The sequence below is a fragment of the Podarcis tiliguerta genome (genome assembly GCF_965153285.1).
Source record: "Podarcis tiliguerta genome assembly, chromosome: 6".
Classification (NCBI taxonomy): Eukaryota; Metazoa; Chordata; class Lepidosauria; order Squamata; family Lacertidae; genus Podarcis; species Podarcis tiliguerta.
The window spans coordinates 46,232,420-46,249,336 of NC_139539.1; the positions used below are offsets into that span (position 1 = coordinate 46,232,420).

A 16,917-nucleotide genomic window follows, 5' to 3' on the forward strand; every position below is an offset into this window, starting at 1 on the left:
TATAGAGTCTTTACATAGGTTCCCTATTGGTAGGAGAAAATAACAGAGGCCAACCAGAGAATATTGAGAAGCAAAGCAGCTAGTAAGCCTGCTCTTTATTGATCTGTTGCAACAGAGTCCTCACTCACCACACAAGGGAGGGAGAAGGAACCCAGAACAATGGTGCGCAAGGCCTTATAAAGACTTTTGAAATTGCCACCCTGTAGATCAAGACCAAGATATGGATGTCTCGTACACCCCAGGTAGTGTGGTTGCTGACCTTGAGCCAGACATCCTGGAGAGTGAAGTCAAATGGGCCTTAGAAAGCACTGCAAATAACAAGGCCAGTGGAAGTGACGGTATTCCAGCTGAACTACTTAAAATTTTAAAAGATGATGCTGTTAAGGTGCTACACTCAACATGGCAGCAAGTTTGGAAAACTCAACAGTGGTTAGAGGATTGGAGAAGATCAGTCTACATCCCAATCCCAAAGAAGGGCAGTGCCAAAGAATGCTCCAACTACCGCACAATTGCACTCATTTCACATGCTAGCAAGGTTATGCTTAAAATTCTACAAGGAAGGCTCAAGCAGTATGCGGACTGAGAACTCCCAGAAGTGCAAGCTGGATTTAGAAGAGGCAGAGGAACCAGAGACCAAATTGCAAACATGCGCTGGATTATGGAGAAAGCTAGAGTTCCAGAAAGACATCTACTTCTGCTTCATTGACTATGCAAAAGCCTTTGACTGTGTTGACCACAGCAAACTATGGCAAGTTCTTAAAGAAATGGGAGTGCCTGATCACCTCATCTGTCTCTTGAGAAATCTCTATGTGGGACAAGAAGCTACAGTTAGAACTGGATATGGAACAATTGATTGGTTCAAAATTGGGAAAGGCTGTATATTGTCTCCCTGCTTATTTAACTTATATGCAGAATTCATCATGCGAAAGGCTGGGCTGGATGAATCCCTAGCCGGAATTAAGATTGCTGGAAGAAATATCAACAACCTCAGATATGCAGATGACACAACCTTGATGGCAGAAAGTGAGGAGGAATTAAAGAACCTTTTATTGAGGGTGAAAGAGGAGAGCGCAAAATATGGTCTGAAGCTCAACATCAAAAAAACGAAGATCATGGCCACTGGTCCCATCACCTCCTGGCAAATAGAAGGGGAAGAAATGGAGGCAGTGAGAGATTTTACTTTCTTGGGCTCCATGATCACTGCAGATGGTGACAGCAGCCACGAAATTAAGAGACGCCTGCTTCTTGGGAGGAAAGCAATGACAAACCTAGACAACATCTTAAAAAGTAGAGACATCACCTTGCCAACAAAGGTCCGTATAGTAAAAGCTATGGTTTTCCCAGTAGTGATGTATGGAAGTGAGAGCTGGACCATAAAGAAGGCTGATCGCCGAAGAATTGATGCTTTTGAATTATGGTGCTGGATGAGACTCTTGAGAGTCCCATGGACTGCAAGAAGATCAAACCTCTCCATTCTTAAGGAAATCAGCCCTGAGTGCTCACTGGAAGGACAGATTGTGAAGCTGAGGCTCCAATACTTTGGCCACCTTATGAGAAGAGAAGACTCCCTGGAAAAGACCCTGATGTTGGGAAAGATGGAGGGCACAAGGAGAAGGGGACGACAGAGGATGAGATGGTTGGATAGTGTCTTCGAAGCTACCAGCATGAATTTGACCAAACTGCGGGAGGCAGTAGAGGACAGGGGTGCCTGGCGTGCTCTGGTCCATGGGGTCACGAAGAGTCGGACACGACTAAACAACAACAAGATCAAGACACCCCCAGAAACATCATACATACATCACAGAAGGGGTGTAACCTAAGACCATCCCCCAGGAACATCACACCTACATTACAAAAAAGGTGGTTTAAAACAGAAATTTGAATGTTGCTTTTCTCCTGTCATTGTTTTTCTCCTGTCTGGCAGGTTACTTGATTGAATTGACTGGGGAGCCTAGCCAATCTTTTGTAATGATAAATACTTAGTTCCTGGTCCAGGTCACAGGCTCACACCCTATTCACATCTTAAATGTGCCCTTAAGACAGGATTTGTGAGGAAAGACACAATGGGGAAGTTTCCCACTTTGACCTTGTAGAGAAAACATTTGCTCAGTTTAGGAATCAAAATGGTTCCAGGCTGGTCTTCCTGTGCTGATCTATGTACGTGCTTGGCTGGTACACTTATGAACATTACCATATATCTAAGACCTCAAAATTCCTATCACAGCACCAGGGCATTTATTTATTTATTTTCCTTAATGCAGCTGTGAAGTCAGTGGGCAGCCAATTTGATCAAGGAAGTGTTGTTTTGGTGCAGGTGTATAATCCATCTGCCCCATGTTTTCCTGATTGAACTTGCCCTCCCAAAGATGCCTATTTGCTGTATGTGTGTGTGTGATACAGGAACTTGTTTCATGCCAGTATTTTTCTCTGAATGGAACAAAGAGCAACTCTGTGTGTATGTGTGTGCATGCACATATACACGCGTCTGTGTGAGAGCAATTTAGAACAGGCAAACAGTGAAGGGATAATAAGTTTAAAATATTCACCTCTGTGCTTCTTCCCTAATCAAATTAGCACTCACAAATTCCATGGCTGCATTTAGTTAAACATTAAACATTGCAGCTCTCATGTCATAGAAGGTGGTGAATTATCATTAGTTAAAGGTTTTTAAGCAGGGGCTGGACAGTTACCTATCAGTGGAGGTGTGGCAGTGAGTCTTTGTGAGTCCTTCCAACTCTAAGATACGTTTTTTCTAATATATGTTTCATCTTGTACAAACATCTTTATGTACAAACATCTGTCGGCTACGCAAATAAAGTCTTACAATTACAATCTTTATGCTCAGTGTTAACAGCTGAGCTGTACAAAGACTCTGGACTTGAAAGCTATGTCCACTGCAGAGTTTGTAACAGAGAATGCTGTGGATTTTGGAATATTTCTTGTGAACCAACATGGCTCCCTTTGCTTTTTTCACAGATCTCCAGAGTTGCCCCACATGAACCAAAAAACGGGGAGGTTGGTTGGTGGCATCATAGCACTCACCCAGAACAAACCCAGTGTGATTTCTCATGATATGGCAAAGAAAACACCAGGCACATGTCCTCTTTCTGGATTTCTTAGATAAATATATGAAGGAAATAATTTGATTTAGTGCAAAAAAATCCCCCCACATGACATGCACAGGTCTCTCCCCAGAGAGGACATGCAAGAGTTACCCTTTACCACACATTAACCTGGGGTGCATGGGGTGTTGGGGGTAGTATGCCATGAGGTGGGGGGGGCACATAATGCTCTCTCTAGCGTAGCTTGTCCACCTTTGGGCCTTACCCTACACTCAGCTCTGATCTGTGACTCCTAGAAGCTGCCAGCATGCAACAGTGGCCACACCCCAGGAAACGGCTTCAACTGGCCAGCTAAACCAGGTGAGGGTAGCTGATGAGTCTCAAACCCTCTGTGAGTCAGGAATTTCCCCTGCATTTGAAGAAAGGCTTCAGTGGATTGAGTGGATGAGACCAATAGTGGGTCCAACAGTCAAGAAGGCGGTTTCTGCATGTGATGTAGGGTGCATGTGGGACTCGTCAACCAGGGAAGGTAGCTCAACTAGGAGAAGGAAGACTCTGATCTTAAACCTCTGCTGCCTTGCGGGATATCTTTGGAAGAAGACAAAGACTAAGGAGTAAACCCTACACAGATCTGGAGTGGAGTTCCTAAGGCGTTTGGATGGCGCCTTGTATACTTCCTTCCGGCAATTCCTGCAGCCAAGCTGGTGCCAAACATATTGCTCTGCTTTCCTCTGGACCGTATCAGCAAGGCAGGGTGTGTGTGTGTTGTCTTCTGGGCATCCCAGGACCTACACACTGCCCAGGCTTTAGCGCTGCTAATGTAGTGGTTTGATCTCACCCCTAGAGGCGCACTCCATTGTCCCTTGAGACAAACGAATACCAACCCTGGACATGCACACATACAAAGCAAGTGCATTTCACTGACGCTTCCTGATTACATGCAAATGTTTGCACAGTTTGTCAAGCATGCTCTTTGTCATGGGAACCACTTTTACAAATCTCCAGTGTGTCACATGGTTATTCCCTCAAAATGAGGGGGTGGGGGAGGATTATTACATCATTCCTGCCTGCCTGCCTTCATTCCCACTTCCTCTGTTCTCTATCTTCCAGACATGAAATACACTGGGGTCTGGCAACCCAATGGGTTCCTCTCTTTCAATCATTTTCTTCTGGCAGGAGTTACGCTTTGGCTATGGTTGGGGAGGAGGATTTGAATATATAACATTGAAAAGTGCTCTGTGCTGCAAGATTTACTCAGAAGTACACCCAGTGGTGTTCACTGCTGGAAAAGTATGCATGAGGGTACAGGCTAATCCTAGAAGCAATATATCTATATCTAGATCTAGATGATATAGATAGATAGATAGATAGATAGATAGATAGATAGATAGATAGATGATAGATAGATAGATAGATATAGATAGATAGATATAGATTTTTTTAAAATGCTAACTGTTACATTTCAAACATTTGGAATTAATAAGCCTATGCTGACATCAACCAGAACTGGAAGCTGTTTGTTATACAGTGAACACAAAGGACAATGGCAACCAAGACTATAATCCCTCCCCATGTATGATTAAGTCCTCCTCATTCCCCAGTGAGGGTCATGTAAGGCAGGAAACTGTCTGGGTACATTTGACTTGTAAATTAAACAAGGGGGGTGGGTATGGAAGGAACCAACAGTGCCAAGTATTAGTAAACAGGATATTAGCCAGGAGACTCTCTATCTAAGGAAGTCTTTGAGGGCTGTTTCAATGCCCTCTCCTTTCAGTCCTTGAAACTTAAAGATTAAGTATCTTCTGACACTTGCAATTTGAAACCATACGTCTCACATTTTGAACACTTGGTGATCCAGACCCCAACCACCATGCAATAAATTTCTCTGACTGTGGGAAAAAACGCCCACCAAAATTTTGAAACAAATTTGTGAAACAAGCTACCTTGTTAGTGAAAACACACAATGGAAGTTACCTTAAAGACAAAGAAATATTTTACGGCATCAACTTTTGTGAAGATTTCAGTAAAGGCTGTTTTCCTCAAGACTTTGAATCATGACAAACTATACACTGCCCAGGCTTAATCAGTAACTGTCTTTGCCAGTTGTTTGAACAGCATATAGGACCCTTTCCCAAAAACTCTTTCCCAAGGTTTCAACTCAGGGAAATATTTGAGATACACACAAAATCTGGTTGCATTTAATGGAGTCATCCTGTTAGCACAAAGACCTCCTCCTATGCAATAGGGTTTCTTGCCCCACTCCACTCCCTGTGCAACCCACCCCACCAGTGCAAAAAAAGATCTGTTTAGAGGGGCACAGGAGTTGCATAAGGAGAGGAAAGAAGAGGAAGAGGAAGTACTATTGCACAGGTGGAAATTCTTGCGCTAACTTTGTTGGCTTCATCCCATCCCCAGACCCCAAGATCACCATCTGAGGTCCTTCTTCATGTGCCTCTTCCACAAGAGGTCCGGAGGGTGGCAACACAAGAACGGGCCTTTTCTGCAGTGGCTCCCTGTTTGTGGAATGCTCTCCCCAGGGAGGTTAGTCTGGCGGAGGGGTCAGCAAACTTTTTCAGCAGGGGGCCAGTCCACTGTCCCTCAGACCTTGTGAGGGGCCGGACTATATTTTTTTTGGGGGGGGAGGGATGAACGAATTCCTATGCCCCACAAATAAGCCAGTGATGCATTTTAAATAAAAGCACACATTCTATTCATGTAAAAACATGCTGATTCCCAGACTGTCCGCGGGCCAGATTTAGAAGGCGACTGGGCTGGATCCGGCCCCCAGGCCTTATTTTGCCTACCCATAGAATCATAGAGTTGGAAGAGATCACAAGGGCCATCGAGTCCAACCTCCTGCCAAGCAGGAAACACCATCAGAGCACTCCTGACATATGGTTGTCAAGCCTCTGCTTAAAGACCTCCAAAGAAGGAGACTCCACCACACTCCTTGGCAGCAAATTCCACTGTCGAACAGCTCTTACTGTCAGGAAGTTCTTCCTAATGTTTAGGTGGAATCTTCTTTCTTGTAGTTTGGATCCATTGCTCCGTGTCCGCTTCTCTGGAGCAGCAGAAAACAACCTTTCTCCCTCCTCTATGTGACATCCTTTTATATATTTGAACATGGCTATCATATCCCCCCTTAACCTCCTCTTCTCCAGGCTAAACATGCCCAGCTCCCTTAGCCGTTCCTCATAAGGCATCGTTTCCAGGCCTTTGACCATTTTGGTTGTCCTCCTCTGGACACGTTCCAGTTTGTCAGTGTCCTTCTTGAACTGTGGTGCCCAGAACTGGACACAGTACTCCAGGTGAGGTCTGACCAGAGCAGAATACAGTGACACTATTACTTCCCTTGATCTAGATACTATACTCCTATTGATGCAGCCCAGGATTGCATTGGCTTTTTGGTCTGGCGCTTTCATTATAGACCTTCAGGCGTCACGTGAAAATGTTCCTTTTCAACCAGACCTTTGGCTGATTAACATCCGATATACTTTCAAATGTATCGTGAGAGGGGAGATTATTGGGGGTTTTTTTATCTTATTTTGTTATGTATTTTGCATTTTTTATATTGTTGTTTTGTGGTGTAACCCGCCTTGAGATCCACTCAGGTGGAGTGACAGGAATCAAACAATCATCACAACATACAACATTGTGTTGAAGCAAAAGCCTTGGGCAGTGCTAAGAACATCTCAGAATCCATTCCCCCACCCACCCTTGTGCCAATAGCACTGATATAGAAAAACCTGTTTTAGAGACAAAGGCAGAGATCAAGGGAGACACTCAAGAACATTAACCAATTGCACCTTGGAATTATTTATGTAATATCCTAAGCAACCAGATGGGTCCTTAACCAATGAGGAAATGCTTGCGCCCTCAGACAGGCAGGCTCAGCATAGCTTGTTTAAAGGCTCTGCAGCACTGACTGCATCAAGCAATGTAGAGAGAGGCCTGGATAGACATTTGTGTCTATCAGATTCTGTCTCTATTCAATATACAGTGGTACCTTTGGTTACGAACTTAATTCGTTCCGGAGGTCTGTTCTTAACCTGAAACCGTTCTTAACCTGAGGTACCACTTTAGCTAATGGGGCCTCCTGCTGCCGCCGAACGATTTCTATTCTCATCCTGAGGTAAAGTTCTTAACCCGAGGTACTACTTCCAGGTTAGTGAAGTCTGTAACCCAAAGTGTTTGTAACCCGAGGTGTTTGTAACCCAAGGTACCACTGTATTCTGAAGAGACTCCACTGGAGCAATAGACTGCAGGAGCAGCAATCTGACCTGAAAACGATCTGTTTGTCAATACTGCAGACATAAGCAGGGAGACAGAAAGAGCACTGCAGATATTTGCCTTCATCGTGCCTCCATCCTGCAACCACTGTCGAATAGGACTGTCTAAAGCCTCAGATACCCTGTGTGTGGCTTGATTTCCAGGGCTGCCAAACACATGCATTTGTTTTGAACTTCTGCATACTAAATACCTGTGAAAGCCACACCCCTACTCTGAGATCCTTCCAAATATTTTGAAACTTCACGGTGACGCCTATGCCCCCCACACCCACATCCTTGTGCTTTGCATTCACCACTCTGACGGAAAAGAACTGCCAACCCCAGACTGCATATTCACAGCCCTCTCTTCACCCACAAGCATGCACTGCACAGGGGAGGAACAAGCCCTGACACTGGACTCCTGAGCCTCTGTAGGTGTGAGTTCAACGAGAAGATTAAAGGAGTAAGTGATCCTGCTAAGTGATCTTGAGTAATTGCTCCCAGACAGGAAGAGAGGATTGAAGCAATGACCTTCCAAATCCCAAACCACTGCCTTAACCAAAGAAGGAACCTCTCTTTTCAAAAGCACGCAACAGCATTGCACACAAACAAAAGCCCTTCCCCAATGCAGTGCAGGATTGAAAGAAGCTTATGCAGAGAAATAAACAGACTGTGCACCTCTCAGCTACTACACATTTCATCAGAGAACCTGCATATCAAGCGTGATTACACAACTGGCATGATTACACACCTAGTTGTGTGACTCACATTTACAACAGACATATATATATATAAAAAAAACACAGCACGCCACTAATATGCAGACTGGGCTATCTTCCACTTTGGTGGCCTTACAAAAAGCTAACTTCAGTCCAGTTCGAAAGTCGTTTCTCCTTTAGCCAACCCTAACCTGCTTTTATTTTTGTGCAATTAGTGTAGGACACTGTGGGAGAGGGATAAGAGGCTATGTATGCACCATACATTTAAAGCACATTACTTCCCCCAAAGAATTCTGGGAAATTTACGTCTCACGCAGCTATCATACCCAGTACCCATATCAAACTACAGTTCCCAGAACACCTTGGGGGACATAATCAGCTTCAAATGCACTGGGTGAGCAGAGTTTAAGATAAAAGGTGACAGAGTCTGTGGCAATACCAGTTCTGAGCTATCAGTTTCTTTTGAAGCAAGCACTCAATTATGGGAAGCTACGTAACCCCACACATGCCCATAGACTAGATATCAAGAGGGTTTTTTTTCCTGGGGAATGGATATAATGATGGCAAGGCATATTTACAGTGGAATCCTTTTGATGCTCATGAAGTATCATAAAGTGTTGAATAATCCAGAGGGCAAAGAAATATCTCTTTAAAAAACTGTTTAGCACCCATTGCTCACTCCAGGATTGCTGCTGCAACCATAGTCTAGATCAGGGGATAGGGAACCTATGGCCCTTGCAGTATTGTTGGACTCCAACTTTCAGCAGCCCCAGACAACAAGGACAGGAGCTGTCATTCATCAACATCTGGAGGACCACAGGTTCCTCACCCCTGATTTAAGGGGGAATGCAACCCACTCTGGAGTGGGGTGAACACCACTTTCCTGGGCAGAAGAAACCACTAACAGGACCTCTGTCTTGCCTAGACTGAGCTTCAGTTTAGCTACCATTTCTTCACTAAACCTATTCAGAGCTTGATTTCAGTTTTGCAAAAACAAACATCCAAATCCTTCTCTCTGTTATCGCTCGGAAATTCACCACCCAAACTTGTTTGCCAGCCTGCCTGAGCTTTATTCCCCATCTAACAGATTACAAACTTGTTCTGGGACTGTATTACAAAAGATTTCATCCTTAGTTTACCCACGTTATGAAGCAGTGTAGATCTTGCACATTAAAAATCAGGACCTCACTCTAAAGAAAGCAGGCGCAGCTAGATGAAGGAAGCATTTTCCTTTTTGCACTTTCTCCCCATCCCGAAATGTTAACATCTGCTAGGAAAAAAAAACAACTGTCAAGGTTCTGCAGTCCTTATCTATAGCCTTTGTGCGTTACTTGGTTGGTGATTGTAACCATCACAGACAATACACTTCTCTGGTGAGCAGTAGGAGGGAATGATGGAAGACTGACCACTGACTCTAGACCAAGGACATCATCATGAATCATAGCAATCAGCAGGCTTTCAATTGACAATTTCACAAGATCTGGCCATAAGAGAAGTCAAAACACCCATGTGACAGTGAGGTGAAGGAGAATTAGGGTGCTTCGGGACAGGAGGGGGGAATAACACAGTAAACATATTCTTCTGCTATTGGGTTGTTTGGGTGTTTTTAAAAAGCATATAGGATCCCCTCCCCAAGGGTAAATCCAGGTTAAAAGCAGGGTGAGGAATACAGGCTGGTATTTTGATGCCAACAATATTTCATGGAAGCTGGGGGGGGGGGCTTGCAACCATGAGGAGTAACCATTTCACAATGGTTGGAAGACCCTTTGTACAATGTTACTTCCTTACTGGAACAAACCCTGAGGTGCTAGGAGCAATCTGAATGCAAAGTATTCTGGTCTGACCTAGGAAGACATTTAAAAGAGTGCTAAAAGGCATAATTAATTATTAATCCTTGGGCAACGAAAGCAAAACAGAAGAGGTGGCACAGTATGGTGCCGGAGACTTTGCACTGTAAACTGCACCTGTCTACCATTTGCTTCGGACATTCTGCACTAGATTGCAATTCCAGATACCATGTTTCCCTAGTGTTCTGTTCAGCCAATCATACTTAGGAAAATTGCATTCTTTCCCAGACTGGAATCATGCTATTCATGAATACACCAAGTATAATGTAGTGTGGCTCCACATATATTAATTGGTGCCCATTAGATATTTTTTGTCATAATTAGTGAAAAGCAACACAACCCTTCCTCCCATGCCCATACCACTTTATGAATTGTTGCAAACATTGAAATATAAAGCAAATGGTCCCCACAACCTTGCAGCAAGCCCCTGCAGCAATGTCCTGATTTTAAGTTTTCAAAAAAAGTGTTCACATCCCCAGCACTCTTCCCCAGTGACTGCAATGGGTATCAAGCTAGCAAGATCAAAGAATATACCAGGAGAGGGGGACACTGCATTTGTGTAATTTCCAAGGACCACAGAATCATGCATTCTCCATCTCTTCACACCTGGTACTGCACTGGTGCCCCATAATAGGCCTCAGAAAGGTCACTTCAGCACTGCTAACGCAACAAAAACAAGGCAAGAGGCAGCAGTTACAAGTTCCCAGTCTCTGCAGCCGCAGCAGGCGCTGTGATTCTCTAGCTTTTTGCTAGAGCACTCCATTGTCCCTCAAGACAGCAGACAGATGCCAACATAGTGAACACACATGACTCAATAACACTAGTGGTGTTCACCCCATTCCATCAATGATACGGAGTCAGATATATGAATGCCAATGTCTAGATCACACCAAGAAAGTCAACCGACATAATATGACAACTTAATGCAGATGCAATAAGGTAGGCTCCAGATGTTTTGGACTACAACTCTGATCAGCCTAAGCCAGTGCAGCGATCCCAGCTGGGGCTGGTGGGAGCAGTAGCCCCAAACATCTGGAGGGCAAAGCTGCAATAAGCACATGCTGGATGAAAGCAAAACTTAAGATCTTTAAGGATTTCCCATGCAACCACTGAAAGCACCACACCAACTTAATTTAGCCATAATGTGAAATGTAAAGCCTTTTAGCATTATCGATGGGACAGTATGTGCTGATAAGTGTGGAGAGAGAATAGCCAGGGAGAATGTGTTGATGCTGCAGAAGACATTGGATATATAGGTAACAAAAGGATGCTTTTGCACACACATTGGAAAGCAGTTGCGGAAATGGCAGGGCTTCACTGCAAGTTACTTGTCACTTAAAAAAAAAAGCCTGGATAAGCCCTGCACATTGGATTTGTATAGTGCTGAAGAATAAAGTCTTTCAGAATAATGAAGTCACAAGAAGAAGGGTAGTAGTTTCTGGAGGAGCAGGTTGGTCTGTATGTCACAGATTATCCAGTAGGGCAGGCTTAGGATGCTTACTGCTTATGCAATCATGCTTTGCATGAGACTTGCAACAGTTAAAAGGGCATGAGCCTGGAGGGAAACAAATAGAACATTCTGAACTTTCCTCATCTACCCCTCATACTTTCTGAACTTTCCTCATATTTCCTGCCAGATAATAACTGACAAAAATGTTGAACTTTTGCTGGGTTTCCCTCCCAGTTCATTTAGCGAGCCAGTCTGGTCACAACAGAACTGATGCACACAAACCATCATGCTAAACCAGGCTTCCTCAACCTCGGCCCTCCAGATGTTTTTGGCCTACAACGCCCATGAGCTAGCAGGACCAGTGGTCAGGACTGATGGGGAATGTAGTCGCAAAACATCTGGAGGGCCGAGGTTGAGGAAGCCTGTGCTAAACCATAGTTCAGTGTGACATGCACAAACTTGAACTAGCTACAGCATGATGTGTGTTTGCATGCTTCCCCCCTGCTCCTGCACAGTCAGGAGTAATTCAAAAACATTAGTTTGCCATTTTGTCCAAATTGACAAACTGAGGTTAACATTAACTATGGGTTGTTTAAAACAAACCACCTTGAGCACACACACACACACACACCACCTTCCTTCCTATTTTATTTATTGTGTGGAAATGAAGTGCATTCAGTTATAATATAAACACAAAAGAAAAATACTTACAAAAAATGTAGCAAGCTTTCAGTGTAAGAACAGAAAGGGCAACATCTAGAGTTCAGAACCCACCAAAAGTTTCTAGTGCTGCTGTTTCAACTAAAGAACAACCTACAACTTAATTGAGTAAGCTCAACGACTGAAATCCTGGAAGTCTAGATCTGGAACCAAACTTTTGGATTTTTGCCCTCCTCCAAGAAGACACTTTTCACATGCTGTTTACTTCTGCTGTGAAAGATCCCCAAGACCACTCTAATGCTCATTCTGTCCTTAATGAAAAAGCCAGCAACATGGGACAGGCTTGTACAACATGCCTCCCCAGGGAACTGAGCTACACTCTGCATTGTAACGAACAACATCAAGGACTCAACAGACACACTCTTTTCCTTTCGAGTCAGCAAGCAGTTGCACTTAATTGTTTTTTTCCTGCAAAAGAATTAGGCTGCCGTGACAGTTAAACAATTAGAGGTACAGGTGGTGTGAGTAAGAACTAGAGAGAGCCCTACAGCCATTCCTTTTTGTCATCTGCACACCTGCTGCAGCAAAAGACATGCCACCTGGCTGCTAAAAAAGAAAGGGGCCAGTATGGATTATTACTTGGGAGCCAGCGGCATCTGCAATTTGCATTCATATTTCAGCATTGCACTTTATCAGCACACACACAAGCAGTTCTCTCTGCTTAATTCTGTAGAGGTGGCTTATAGGAGGCCTTACACACCAATCTCCCTTTCATAGTCACGCATCCCTAACCAGCTACAAGTAGGTATACAACACAGAAAGAAGTTTTATGGTCCTTCTCCCCTTCACCTTCCAACACCTAGGAGAGCAACATTTCCTGTTTTCAGCAAAGCGCCTAGTAGATAGAAGATAAGTTTAACTTCGTTTCAGCAATTAACATTGCCTAAGCCAAGGAGGAAGTAAGCATGAGAACCAGGAAGTGTAAACTCTGTTAGTCAAGGTGCTGCAGTGGTTATCAAGCCTGCCAAGCACACGTAGGTGCTAAAGGATGCAGATAGCACATGCACATTATCTGCACAAATTTTGATGTGCCCTAGTTTTATTAAACATAAAGCACCTGCAATGGGGCAAGAGGGGTGGGAGGTCTTGGTTTCGGATGGTCACAAGGCTCAATGAAGGAATAGGGCGAGAAGCCCAATAGTTGCATCTTCTCTCATTGCTGGGAAAATTTAAAATTATACTCCTTGTCTCCAAATTGAGGATCAATGAACTTGGTCACAGGGTTGTCAGTAAGATTGCAGGTGCAGGATAGGCAGAAATTCAGCTGACAACTTTCAGGTGTGGAGATGCAGTTAATACCATTTGCCCGAATAGCAAAAGGTGTAGGCAAGATGTTGGCAAGGGTTAATTTGCTGGAGGCAAGTGCTAGTTTGTAGAATTAAAGAAAAATGTAAGACTTAAGTCAGTTTGAAAGCCACAGTGTGAATTAACAGCCTCGCTACTAACAGGAGATGCGCAAAGTCCCCATTCTCCACCACCGCCAATGCAGACTCGCACTCTTCGTATTACTTCGGGACTGAAAGGAGGAGGAACCGAGCCCTTTCCACCAGTCGTGAAAAGTAAGGCGATACAAAGACGTCATCTTACACAACATACTCAAGCCAGCTGGAGCGCTCAAAGAACCCCTCCCGTTCCCTAGGCACGTGGTCTAGAAAGCCGAGCCCGTAATCCAACCAACAGGGATGGTCCAAGCCCTCAATCATCCACACCGCAGGATCCAAGAGGATCCCTTGCGAGGTCGCAGAGAATGCTGGGGCGCAGCTCGCAGATCACGCACTTTTTGGGGGCGCTTCTACGGCTACCCTTGCCCCGCCCATCAACTATCAGCCCGGAGTCCTACCCGTCCCCATTGTGATGGGTACCTTTCCCGAGCCCCCAGGGGCTAAGATTCCCCCACACTTTTAATGGGGGACACCCGCGCCCTATTATCTCCTGGTTAGTCTCTGCTGCCTTGGAAGGCAAGGGGGGCGGGGACCCCCTCCCAGATCAAAGTTTTAAGCTGTAAGCGGCTCCCTCCTACCTAAAGCTCCGACCGCAGGGGCTTCCCTCTCCTTTGAGCTCCTTGTCCCATGCGCAAGGTCGCTTCTCAAAGCTGTTTCCCGCATCCTCTACCTTTAGCGCCCACGGCTCAGCGCCTACGCAAAGAGGGCCTAGTTATGACTGGCCGCGAAGGGAGGAAGAAGAGAACAGGGCAGCCGCGCACTCTGTACATGCTCAGAGGGACCCCGGGCTTTGCCATTGGCTCTCGCGTTCCAAAGCTGAGCCGCGGCTGCTTGCCACGAACACCCACCTTGGCACCCGAGGCGCACGGCAATTCCTTTCTGCCCGCCTTGCCCGGTGGGTTGAGCCAGGCGCGCAGCGACAGCGCCGGTCTCTGGGGCTGCCGAGCACGCAGCCCGGCGGGCGATCGAGGGCGCCCCTCGGCTCCGTCGCCACTTTACCTCCTCCTTCCCGGTTGCGCTCCGCTTCTTCCGCCGCCGGAGCTCCTCGGCGTCTCCCCGCTAGGAGTGGCTTGTGCTTAGGCTGCTGGAAGAGACACCCCTCCCCAGGAGAGACTGCTCCCCCCCTTCGCTGCCTTTCTGGATCGGAAAACGCGGCTCAACTGCTCCCTCGGCTCCGCAGGGCGGAGGAGAGGGGACGGCAGCATCGCGCGCTCGGGCTGCGAGGCTGCCGGAGCCACATAGCCCGGAGGCGGAGCTTCTTGCCCGGGCACTTTAAAAACTCCTTGTGCAACCTAAAGAAGACTGCAGCAGCAAGGAAGATAATAATCCCAAAGCGAGGGTAATACGACAGCCATACGACTTCACAGGGTTTTTTTTGGAAAAACAAATAAATGCGCGAATGCTTAGCGTGGGATCCGTTTACAAATGCTGACATAAAGCACAGAGGGGCCTAGGATGTACGATCCAACTATTTTTATTTCATTTCATTTTATTTTGCTGTGTAGCCGTCGAGTTAAAAGTGAAGCCCTCTTGGCCTCACGTGTTGCCCATACGCGCTGCTCCCACCCGGAAACGAATTGCCCCCAAAACGCTCTGCCGGTGCAACGTTTTTTATATCCTACCTTTCTTCCACAGTCCTCAAGCCAGCATGCAAAGGACTTCCAGGAAGCCTCCAGGACAGGCACCGTCGGGTTCCCAGATCGGCTAAGCTTCAGCGAGGGTGTTTCATCCTGTGCCCTCCGACTTTATCCGGGACCGGTGGTCTGGGACAGGAAATTCAGCGTCACTTGCGACCAGAGAGCAGGGAGGGGAGAAATTCCTTTAAGCGTTACTTCTTGCCCTTTCCTTAGAGCTGATTCATACATGTGTGGTGACTGCACAGGAAATGCTATCCTGATCCACTGGCATGCATGAAGTGACAGCCCACCTCGATTTCACCACACACCGCCTTTTGCTCATCTGTGGTGATGCTTGAGAATTGCAGGGCCTGGGTGTTCGCATGTGCTAGTACTGCGCAATGAAACACATGCATACACAGTGTGTTGGTTGTGTTGCCACAATCAAAAGACAATAGGATAGATATGATCATAAGTAGCTTTGAAAAGAAAATAAAGCACCTCTGTTTGCTGTAGTGCAGGGCTGGCTCAAGTCATTTTCTGCCTGAGGCAAAGGACATGGTAGTGTCCTCACTGTTCCAGGTACATAAGTCAACAGGACAGCTGAATACTATTTCAAAGATGGCAATGGCCTCCACCACAATTGACGGCAGCAGGCTAACTATGGGGGTGCCACAGTACAGCTGGCCCTGCTGTGGTGCAAAATGCTACAAGAACATTCAGTGCATAACGTTACAACAAGAACAGGCACCTCATGAAATTAACACACTTTTTAAAAATACAATTGTAGGTTCACCTGTGTCATCTGCCGCTTTCAGCATCAACTTCGTTTGCTGCAAATGCCCCTCTCTTCTCACATCTTCATATTCCTCTTGGTTATCTGCTTGTTCTCTGCCTTAAGGCTACATTTAGATGGTGGTTTCCTGTCTAGCTGATTTAGTGCCCGACCAGAGGCAGAGGGGAAGTACAGCAAGGAGGGAAGAGGTACCAACCAGCTTGAAGGTTGTATATTTCAGTTCCTGTTTTGTTGAATTGTGTCAGCACCTGCAACAATCTTTTAAGCTCCCAGTCTGCCAATTGGACTAACAGCACTCAGCACCAGGGGACAGTCCCCTTAGCCCAGAGGCTCTCAGAGGATGTGGCACGCCAAACTGGTGTGGCAGGAGAGGACGGCAAGTGTGGCAGGAAGATTCAAGGGCAATCAATTTTTTATTTTAGGAATGATTCAGCAGCTATATTCAGTAGCAGTATGATTATGCAGCTGCATTGTTTTATAATTTCTGGGTGTCCCGTGAACATATTATAAAATTGTTGTGTTCTATGTTCAACTAGAAGGGACGCGGGTGGCGCTGTGGGTTAAACCACAGAGCCTAGGGCTTGCCGATCAGAAGGTCAGCGGTTCGAATCCCCGCGACGGGGTGAGCTCCCATTGCTCAGTCCCTGCTCCTGCCAACCTAGCAGTGCGAAAGCACATCAAAGTGCAAGTAGATAAATAGGTACCACTCCGGCGGGAAGGTAAACGGCGTTTCCGTGCGCTGCTCTGGTTCGCCAGAAGTGGCTTAGTCATGCTGGCCACATGACCTGGAAGCTGTAAGCCGGCTCCCTTGGCCAATAAAGCGAGATGAGCGCCACAACCCCAGAGTCAGCCACGACTGGACCTAATGGTCAGGGGTCCCTATACCTTTACTATGTTCAACTAGGAGTTGTTTCTTTTTGTTTTCCAATAAAAAATTCAGTGCGGCACGAGCAAATTTTCATTCCGAAAGTGTGGCCTAGAGAAAAAAGTCTGACAA

At 45.8% G+C, this 16,917-nt stretch overlaps 1 protein-coding gene across 5 annotated transcripts in view; it reads right to left on the minus strand.

Moving 5' to 3' along the window:
* The window catches only part of MICAL1 (microtubule associated monooxygenase, calponin and LIM domain containing 1), a 45,702-nt gene extending 29,681 nt beyond the window's left edge, over positions 1–16,021 (minus strand). The window contains exons 1-2 of one of the 5 annotated variants that reach the window (XM_083445646.1): positions 15,921–16,021; positions 15,131–15,518 (exon numbers count right to left, since the gene is read on the minus strand). The gene's annotated coding sequence lies outside the window, so the exon portion shown is untranslated. Of the gene's footprint in view, positions 1–13,512; positions 13,655–14,086; positions 14,468–14,507; positions 14,821–15,130; positions 15,519–15,920 lie in introns of those variants that run through there. The other 4 variants (XM_083445645.1, XM_083445644.1, XM_083445647.1 and 1 more) reach the window with 4 other exon arrangements.
* Positions 16,022–16,917: the final 896 nt, after the last annotated feature.